We start from the raw sequence: 11,046 nt of genomic DNA on the forward strand, positions 1-11,046 counted from the left end.
CCACCAGGGAAGCCCAAGAATCCTGGAGTGGGTAGCCCATCCCTTCTCCAGGGGATTTTAAACAGTGCTGTTAAAAAAGTTATTTTCCATGTCAATGTGGATGAAACATGGATTTCTATGCATGGAATTGCTCAGTTTAGGGTATACATTTTCCTTTAGTGGGGACGGCTGAGCAATTTTCCTACCTGACCAATTTGTACACCGTGAGAGAGATCCCGTTGCTCCACACCTTTGCCAGCACTGATGTTATCTGTGTTTTTTGTTTGTTTGTTTTAGATTCTGGTGGTTATACATTGCCATCACACCATGTTTTCAATCTGCCTTATCCTGATGACTAACAAACTTCAGAAGTTTTTCATGTTTACTGGTTATTTAGATACTCTTTGGGCTTCCCTGGTGACTCAGCTGGTAAAGAATCTGCCTGCAATGCGGGAGACCTGGGTTTGATCCCTGGGTTGGGAAGATCCCTGGAGAAGGGAAAGGCTTACTCCAGTATTCTGGCCTGGAGAATGCCATGGACTGTATAGTCCACGGGGTCGCAAAGAGTCAGACATGACTGAGTGAGTTTCTTAGACACTCTTCTTATTTTTGTTATTATTGTTTTTATTTTGGGGTGTACCGTGCAGCTTTCAGGATCTTACTTCCCTGATCAGGGACTGAACTGCAGGCCCGTGGCAGTCAGTATAAGTCCTGAGTCCTAAGCACTGGACAGCTGAAGGGATTCCCTAAACAGTCTGTTTGGAAAGTGTCTATTCGGGAACTTCCCTGGGAGTCCAGTGGTTAAGACTCTGTGCTTCCAGCGCATGGGACACTGGTCAATCTCTGGTTACAGAACTTAAGATCCCAGGCAGTATACTCAAAAAAAAAAAAAAAAGAAAAGTGTCTATTCAGGCCCATATTTCAATAGAGTTTTCTACATTTTTGATACTGACATATATTGTTTCTACATCCAGCACACATATATATATACATGCACACATATTATATATATATTAATTTATATATTTCTCACTCTTTCTTCTTTAAAGGGTTTTAAGGGGCTTCTTTAAGTGAGCTTCCTTTAAGGGGCTTCCCTGATGGCTCAGCTGGTAAAGAATCCGCCTGCAATGCGGGAGACCTGGGTTCGATCCCTGGGTTGAGAAGATGCCCTGGAGAAAGGAAAGGCTCCCCACTCCAGTACTGTGGCCTGGAGAATTCCATGGACTGTACAGCCTATAGGGTTGCAAAGAGTCGGACAGGACTGAGCGACTTTCACTTCACTTCACTCCCTCAGTGTTGTCTTTTGAGGAACAAAAACTCTAAATATTTTTAGCTTTGATTGTGGTGGAATTTGAGCCTCCCCGCCCATGACTAAGCAAAAACACTCATCTTAGCCACAGTCTCGAATGAGCGCATCCACTAGCGTTTCCAACAAATTGCACCTCGTGTATTGGTTTGCTTACATCATCACACAGGGAACCTCATCTCCACCCCAAAAGGACGGTCTGTCTTCTTTATCACAGTAGGAGCATAATAACTCCTGGGTTTAACTTTTAATACATGTGAAGACCTAAACAACGCTCGCTGTTAGCATAAAAAGCAAGTCAGTGGGAAGTTTACGATATTGGAATCAGAGGACAATTACATACCAAATGAACATCTTCTCCATTAACTAAAGGTAGTTTTTGTTCAATAGATACGTCTCAGATTTACCTGGATTACTCATCAGACTGATGCATCCAGATGCAGTCAATTTGCCTTTCTTCACACACCTATCTGGGTATGCCCCTAGGAAAGGATAATTAGGAAGATGGTGGCTCTTAAAATGGTTTCCCAGGTGGCTCTGTGGTAAAGAATACACCTGCCAGTGTGGGAGATGGGAACTCATAACCTGGCTTGGGGAAGATCTCCTGGAGAAGGAAAGGGAAAACCCACTCCGGTATTCTTGCCAGGGAAATCCCGAGGACAGAGCGGGGGTGGTGCGGGGGAGGGGTGGCTACAGAGAAGCCTGTGGGGGTGGGGACAGGGGTGGGGGTGGCGGGGTCGGGGGAGGGGGGCTACCGTCCACAAGGTTGCAAAGAGTCAGACATGACCAAGCAAACGCACAAACAACAGCAAGCTCTTGAAATGCCAGATCAAGGAAGGCCTTCAGCTTGACTTTTCACCATGGGGATGCTCGAGAGCTCGGTTGACAGGGAGAGTACCCAGCTGTGCAGTAGCGAAGAGAGAAAACTAAAAAATGAAGGATGATATCATCTTGCGTAGGGTAAAAATAAGGGCTGAGGATAGTACCGATGCTGCTGAGGGCGAGGATCTGGGTGGGAACACATGATGGGCATAAAAACGGGATGAAACCAAGCACCCCCCGCAACAGAGGCTCAGAGCCTTAAGCAACGGACCAGCGGGGAAGTCCGATGAAAACAAAGCAACTGACAACAGAGAAGAATGACTGCTGAGCACTAGCCCTCATCGCTTCCCCAGAGCAGGCGTCTAAGAGGGGTGGCCACTCAGGCCTCACAGAAGAGGGGTGATCGCCCAGGGGTTACAGGGTCGGCAAACGCAGAAAAGAAGGGCTGGCTTGCATCAGAGGACGATAAACTCTGGTAACTGACAGGAAAGTGAGGGAGAAGCTTCAGGAGAAGGTGAGGTTTATGGTTTTACAAACATCTCATACTCTCCCACTTTTGATCTTGGCATTTCCCCTGGAGAACAGCTGTGGCCGGCTCTGCCTGGATTAGCCTTCACCAAGAAAAGAGTCAGGCAGAGATGTGAGAGCTGGACCATAAAGAAGGCTGAGCACAGAAGAATGGATGCTTTCCAACTGTGGTGCCGGAGAAGACCCGTGAGAGTCCGCTGGACTGCAAGGAGATCCAACCAGTCCATCCTAAAGGAAGTCCACCCTGAAGATTCATTGGAAGGAGGGATGCTGAAACTCCAATACTCTGGCCACCCAAAGCGAAGAAGTGGAAAAGAAAATACTGAGGACAGGAGGAGGAAGGGGGCAACAGAGGATGAGATGGTTGGATGGCATCACTGACATGAGTTTGAGCAAGCTCCAGGAGATGGTGAGGGACAGTGAGGCCTGGCGTGCTGCAGTCCATGGGGTCGCAAAGAGCCAGACATGACTGAGCAACTGAATGACAATATCTCCTCTCTGGGCATGGTTTGGCTTCTCCCTCCTCTTCCGGAATATCTGTCCATGGGGGAGAGATTACAGATGCTCATAGTGGGGTCCACCTCTCTCCTGCCTCACAAGACTCCTTGGTCTGGCTCCCAAGGCACATTCTGAGACCGAGAAGGACCCTGCGGGGTTCCTGGGCACCAGGTCTTTCTGGGCACCCCCTCAAATTACTTTGATTCTAGCAAACAGCCTTCATTCATGTAGAAGACAGATGGGCTCCAGGTTAGGCATTTACAGACAGCCTGCTGTTTGCATTTACTGAGACAAGAGATAGCTGGGCTCCAGTTGGGGCATTTACAGTTAGCCTCCTAACGGCCCCTGGGAAATGGAAGTAACAACAGAAGCAGGCTAAATAGCCAGCCTTTGTCTCTTGCAAACACCTCAAGGTAAGAGACATGGCAAAGACAAAGGGGGGCAAAACGCTGTCTGATTAAGTAAAGGATTAAGGGATCTCCGTTCCCCTCCCCTTTGGGGACAAAGGAGACACTACAGACATGTGGAAAGGCTCCTTGTGGGTCAAAAATCAGGGGCCAAGCCCAGCCCATAATGAGTCACACTCCTCCCAGAAGCCTTCACTGCAACGTCCGTCCATCTTGGCTGAGGGGTGCGTGGGCACCCAGCAGAGGGTCCCAGGGTGGGTCGGGTGTGGACAGGGAAGCCAGATACTTGGCCGGAAGGAAGACAAGGACCGGAAGAACTGACCTATATAAATAAACGATGTAACCACCTCTTTGCACTCTCGATCACGAGGGCGGATGCCCACACCTTTTCTCTCTGGGTATGTGCCTCTCTGCCTGGCTCTCAACTAAGCCAACTGCTTCTCTGTGTGGTCTCCCACTTGTTGCTGTGCTGAAGAATCAACGTTGCACCTGCATTGACAGTTTTGGCCTCTGTGATAAACACATTTTTCACCGGGGAGCAGAGATCCAGGGAGAAACAGCTTCGAGCCTCTAAGCCCTTGCTGGTCTGGTGGCTGGGATTCCTGGTTTTCATCCAGGCTGCCCAGGTTCGATTCCCTGGGCAGGGGAATCAAGATCTGGCTTCGGGCCACTGCTCACCTCCTAAGACTGAACCTACCTGAGTTTCTCTGAGTTCCAAAGGGCAGATCAAAGCCGTGGCTAATCAGGGAAGGGAAGGGATGGGAGACCAAGAAGGAACAAAAAGCCAAGAGCAGCTTTGACACACTGTCCTGGTTCCCCTTCAAGGGATACACATGACAATACCTTTGAGCTGTTTTGCAGATACTGAAACCCCTCCAGGTGGGACAGGTTGACGACTACTGGGGGTATGCTGTCCACACGCGTGCAGACCCCAGAACAGCTGGAACTGAAGGTTGATGATGCTGACTCCTAGTTACCTCACCAGCAACCCGTCAAAGGAAGGTCCACCAGCTGATCACGCGCTCTTTGAACCACTACTGCTGTGGCCACGCGTTCTGGGAAACAGCCTCACTCAGAAGGACGGCGCAGATGGTGGAGTGCAGTTGATTACACCGGTGGGCCCCAGGCAGAGTCTCCTCTTAGCCAAAGACCGAGACCCATTTTTGTGAAAACCCGATATACCCTAAGTATACGTGCCCAAACCCACCTCCCCAAATTCCCTGAAACTAGTCTGAACAAAGGAAAAGAAAGATACAAGCAAAGCTAACGCGTGATTCATATGCCTTAAGCCTAGGTAGTTAACAGTGGACAATTATCAATAGGCCTGTGGTCATACCCCAATAAGCATAATAGGATGTATGATTCTATTTGGTTACACAGATAATTGGGGTATTCTTTTAGGCGACTGAGAGTCTAGATACAAGGCCTGGGGCTCTTTCATTCAGGGGCTTGGTTTTCCAGTTGGTATTTCGCTTCCATAGATGGGCATAGAGCTCAAAGTCCACAGTCTGGTCCAAGATGGGGTCCTGCCTTCAGGACAGAGGCTGTTCTGTCTGTTTCCTCCTACATTACGATAAAACTTCTGTCTTCTCCAAGTAGGCACACACAGCTTTTTCAAGGCAGGAGCCCGCTGTATCCCCCATTGCCTGGCCAAACAATAAAAGCCACTCTTTTCTCTCCTTCAACTGAAACTCTCTGACGTTTGATTTGGCACTGGTGTACAGAAAGGCTGAGCTTTCGGCATCCATTTCTGACCAGTTTTGACCAATTCTAGGCATCAGTGAAGGGCTTCCTTGGTGGCCCGTAGGTAAAGAATTGTCCTGTATTGCAGGAGACCCAGGTTCGATCGCTGGGTTGGGGGAAGATCCCCTGGACAAGAGAATGGCAACCCACTGCAGTATTGCTGCCTGGAGAATCTCATGGACAGAGGAGCCTGGAGGGCTTCAGCCCAGGGGGTCGCAAGCGTCAGACATGAGTGAGTGACTAAAACACCTCCACCAGGCACCAGGGAAACTGCTTCTAAAGCTCATCTTCCATTTTCACCAGGGAAGAAGCCCTTTGGTGTGCCCACTCAACACTGCAGGTAGCTGCCCTCTTGGTTCCCGCAAAACGACCCCTCTTTCTGTTGGGGATATAGGAAGCTCTTAAACAGAAGTGCCGGCCCAAGTAATAGACAAAAATAGTTCAAACCCAAGTGCTTCATAACAGCTTTGCAAGAGGCTTGAAACATTTTCAATTATATAGTCGTGCAGGTTTCCCGAGAAGTGGGGCAATTTGTACGCGAGCTATTATTCTCTGATGTCAGATTATAGTACAAGCAAAGCAATTAGCTTGAAAGGGCTTAGGAGGACCAGCGTGGAACAGAGGTGGATATCCAGAGACAGGAAGGCAGTCTTCAGGATTCACAGGCAAAGTCCAAGGGCAACAATCAATACCCTGTACTTGGGTCAACGATGGATGGATTTGCATAATTGTAGCCTCAAATCTGGCCTGGAAAATCCCATGGACAGAGGAGCCTGGTAGGCTGCAGTCCATGGGGTCGCTACTAGGCGGACACGACTGAGTGACTTCCCTTTCACTTTTCACTTTCATGCATTGGAGAAGGAAATGGCAACCCACTCTAGTGTTCTTGCCTGGAGAATCCCAGGGACAGGGGTCGCACAGAGTCAGACACGACTGAAGCAACTTAGCAGCAGCAGCAGCAGCCTCAAATCTTGGGTTCCCAGGTGAGCCCTGTGGTTGAGTTCTGGGTTTCCTAGGAATGAAGCTGCTGACCAAACCCCCAACCCCACCCCACCCCACCCCCGAGCCATGGACAATCCAAGAGCTATGAGCTGTTTTCCCCAGAGATCTGGTATTATTCTGAGGACTTCCCTGGTCCTCCAGTGGCTAAGACTTTGAGCTCCCCACGCAAAGAGCCAGGGTTCAATCCCTGGTCAGGGAGCTAGATCCCACGTCCTGTTCAGTTGCTCAGTTACGTCCAACTCTTTGCAACCCCATGGGCTGCAGCATGCCAGGCCTCCCTGTCCACCACCAACTCCTGGAGTTCACTCAAACTTGTGTCCATTGAGTCTGTGATGCCATCCAACCATCTCCTCCTCTGTCGTCCCCTTCTCCTCCCACCTTCAATCTTTCCCAGCATCAGGGTCTTTTCTAATGAGCCAGTTCTTCGCATCAGGTGGCCAGAGTATTGGAGCTTCAGCTTCAGCATCCGTCCTTCCTATACTCAGGGTTGATTTCCTTTAGGATTGACTGGCTTGATCTACTTGCTGTCCAAGGGACTCTCAAGAATTGTCTCCAGAACCACAGTTTGAAGGCATCAATTCTTGGGCACTCCACCTTGTTTATGGTCCAGCTCTCATATCCATACATGACTGTTGGAAAAAACCATAGCTTTGACTAGATGGACCTCTCTTGGCAAAGTGATGTCTCCGCTTTTTAATACATTGCCTAGGTTTCTCATAGCTTTTCTTCCAAGGAGCAAGTGTCTTTTAATTTCATGGCTGCAGTCACCATCTGCAGTGATTTTGAAGTCCAAGAAAATAAAACCTGTTGCTCTTCTCACTTTCTCCCCTTCTATTTGCCATGAAGCGATGGGACCACATGCCATGATCTTAGCTTTCTGAAACTTGAGTTTAAAGCCAGCTCTTTCACGCTCCTCTCTCACTTTTCACCAAGAGGCTCTTTAGTTCCTCTTTGCTTTCTGCCATTAGAAGCGTACATCTGCATATCTGAGGTTATTGATGACTGTGGCTCAGATCATGAGCTCCTTTTTGCAAAATTCAGGCTCAAATTGAAGACGGTATGGAAAACCACTACACCATTCAGGTATGACCTAAATCAAATCCCTTATGGTTGATTATATAGTGCAGGTGACGAATAGATTCAAGGGATTAGATCTGGTAGACAAAGTGCCTAAAGAACATGGATGAAGGTTCGTAACACTGTACAGGAGGCGATAACCAAAATCATCCCCAAGAAAAAGAAATACAAAATGTTGAAATGGTTGTCTGAGGAGGACTTACAAATAGCTGAGAATTTAGGAGAAGCAAAAGGCAAAGGAGCAAGGGAAAGATAAAGCCAACTGAATGCAGACTTCCAGAGAACAGCAAGGAGAGATGAGAAAGCCTTTTTAAGTGAACAGTGCAAAGAAATAGAGGAAAACAATAGAATGGGAAAGACCAGAGGTCTCTTCAAGAAAATTAGAGATACCAAGGGAACGTTTCATGCAAAGATGGGCTCGATAAAGGACAGCTCTCACGTGCTGCAACTGAAAGGTCCTACATGCCCCAAATAAGAAGACTTGGAGCAGCCAAATAAATAAAATAGATCTCAAAGAGAGCAAATTGTCATTATTTCACATATATGCATACTTTGGGACTTTTAGTGAAGCTATTTAAACCAGCACCCACTTAAGTCATTTCTGATAACCATCATATTCATGCTTTAAAAGAGAAAAGAGAGGAAGTGAAGTCGCTCAGTTGTGTCTGACTCTTTGCAACCCCATGGACTGTAGCCCAGCAGGCTCCTCCGCCCATGGAATTTTCCAGGTAAGAATACTGGAGTGGGTTGCCATTTCCTTCTTCAGGGGATGTTCCCGAGCCAGGGATTGAACCTGGGTCTCCCGCATTGCAGGCAGATGCTTTACCATCTGAGCCACCAGGGAAGCCCATTCATGCTTTGAACACATTCAAAATCCACTTGACTTTCAAGCCTATCGTATCATATTGATTTTACCCCTTAATCTTTACTAAGGGTAAATGAAGACTGTTGAAGATGATTAACGTAAATCTGGGGCGGGGGGCGGGGTGGGGAACAACTAGCCAAGTCTTAAGATTCACATCAGCTTGTGCTTTTTGTGTGGCTAGATCTTCATCAAATGTCAGATGTTTATCAAATGCTCAGTGAAATCAATTCGGTAAAGTAGCAGCATTCTCCTTCATAGAAACCAAGCAGGAGGGAAAGATGAGATGTTTAGCATCCTGATGGTTAGGACGTTTGAAAAGAGATAGGAAAAGACCAACGTTCCTATGAAAGAAAGCACTGTTTTGAGGAACCTAAGTAAGACAGGGCTTCTGAGGGGGCTGCCGTGGTAAAGAGTCCAGCTACCAAGCAGGAGATGCGGGTTCGATCCCTGTGTTGGCAAGATCACTTGGAGGAGCGAAGGACAACCCATTCCAGTATTGTTGCCTGGAGAATTCCATGGACAGAGGAGCCTGGCGGGCTACAGCCCATGGGGTTGCAAAGAGAAGGACACGACTTAGCAACTGAACACAAGTAAGATGGAGGAGTTAGGCAATTGGAATTCACTCAGCGTTGAAAGGAGTTAGATTTAAATGTTATGTTTTTACCGGTTAAATCAAGCCCTTTGTAAAAACTTTGAAGCCCAAGCGATATTACATGAAAGAGACACGGACAGCTTCTGGGCACTGAAGGTGCATATTCCCAGGTGTTCCGCCTACCTGTCTGCAGGGCATCTGGGCCCTCCTTTTTGTCTGTTCCCATGTACCATCCACCCACATTCACTGGGGGTGTCAATGAATAATGTCAGCAAACACATCCCTCACCGTTCGTCAAGGCCCTTGTCTGCGCAGCCATCATCTTCTTTTCTATCTCCCCATTGACTTGTTCACCTCTCTGCCTTTGGGTTACAGAGAGCCGTGTCTAACCCACAGAGACGTTCCTTTAAGTAAAAACAAGGAAGAGGGGACTTCCCTATTGGTCCAGTGGCTAAAATGCCAAGCAGGGGGCCCGGTTTGATCCCCGGCTGGGTGACGCTAGTAGTGAAGAACCTGCCTGCCAAGGCAGGAGGCAGTAAGACCCAGGGGTTTGATCCCTGGGTTGGGAAGATCCCCTGGAGAAGGAAGCGGCAACCCTCTCCAGTATTCTGGCCTGGGAAGTCCCCAGTGGACAGAGGAGCCTGGCGGGCTAGAGTCCACGGGGTCACAAAGAGTCAGACACAACTCAAGCGACTTTGCACGCACACAAAGAGAACTAGAGTCCATATTCCACAACTCAAGAGTTTACACGCCGCAATGCTCAAAGATCCTATGTGCTGTAGCTAAGACCCGGCACAGCCAAACAAATCAATATTTTTTAAAAATTCAAGGAAGAAATCTCTTTGGATCATTTTTGCTGCCTCCTCCATCCCCAAGGTCGACTTCCCGGCAATGGGGAACCGGAGCATCACTCACCAGACGTCAAGTTGAGACCAAGTTCCTTGTCACAAGCAAGTGCCCCCGTTAAACACTCAAGAGTTCCAAAGACTGACAAATCCCGTCCAAGAGAAGCCCTACTGTGTCCTGGAATTGGCAGAACATTCATCAGGAAGGCTGTTTCTAACCCCACCCTCTCATCATCCTCGTTGAAACAGGACTCTGAGGGAACACAGGAAAGAATAAAGACCAGAAAAGCATATTCCATGACATGAAGACGTGGCTTTTGAGGGCCTCCGAGCTGTTTATGGACTTTCCAGGTACCTCAACTGGTAAATAGGCCTGAAAGGCAGGAGACCTGGGTTCAATCTCTGGGTCAGGAAGATCCCCTGGAGAAGGGCATGGCAATCCATTCCAGTATTCTTGCCTGGAGAATCCCTTGGACAGAGAGAAGTCTGGCAGGCTACAGTCCATGGGGTCGCAAAGAGTCAGACACGACTGAGTGATTAAACCAGCACTCAAGGCACAGACGCCGGGTCATGAAATGAAGGGGAATGACAGAAAAGCAAATTGTGTCTCATGTCATCATCTTAGCATTCTTGCGAAGTGAAGTTGCTCAGTCGTGTCCGACTCTGCGAGTCCGTGGCCGGCAGCCTCCCAGGCTGCTCTGTCCATGGGATTCTCCAGGCAAGAATACTGGAGTGGGTTGCCATTTCCTTCTCCAGGGGAACCTTCCCAACCCAGGGATCGAACCCAGGTCTCCCACATTGCAAGTGGATACTTTACCCTCTGAGCCACCAGGGAAGCCCATTCTTTGCACAACTGTGCAGAACTAGCATCCTTTAAGGGATCATTAAATTGTCTCTCTCTCCAAGGTGATGCAATCATTTAATTTACATCAACAAACGCTTTGAGTCAGCTAAACTTTTCTCCTGAGTTTGACACAAATAATTCAAGCGTTTTCAACCTGTATTTCTGTTCAAAGAAACAGTTCTCTTTATGTCAAATGAGATTTCTTGAAAAAGAAAGCCAGTTTCTTTGTCCAGATGACACAATCCTAACTGATTTTATACTTTTCTTCCCTTTATCTTTTAAAAAATGACTATTATTTTTAAATGAGATGGGTACAATACCATGCTGGGAAACGAATGCTGTCAATAGACATTATCACAAAACAGGAATGTAAGAAAAACAGTTGACAGTGAGATCTACAGCTTGCTTTCAAATAGCAGCAACAAAAACAGTTCAAAGCTTATGCTGTTTGTTACTGGATGTTTGGTGGGAAAACGTTTTATCTGCCCCAAACTATGCAGCTTGGGCTTATTTCTATTGTGTTTGTTGTCAGATTTTC

The 11,046-nt window shown here is 47.8% G+C and overlaps 1 non-coding gene across 1 annotated transcript; it reads right to left on the minus strand.

Annotated features, from left to right (window-relative positions):
* Positions 1–8,134: 8,134 nt before the first annotated feature.
* On the minus strand, positions 8,135–8,206 carry TRNAC-GCA. Its single transcript has one exon. It is a non-coding gene; the product is annotated as a tRNA-Cys (tRNA).
* Positions 8,207–11,046: the final 2,840 nt, after the last annotated feature.

The sequence above is a fragment of the Capra hircus genome (assembly GCF_001704415.2).
Source record: "Capra hircus breed San Clemente chromosome X unlocalized genomic scaffold, ASM170441v1, whole genome shotgun sequence".
NCBI classification, from domain to species: Eukaryota; Metazoa; Chordata; class Mammalia; order Artiodactyla; family Bovidae; genus Capra; species Capra hircus.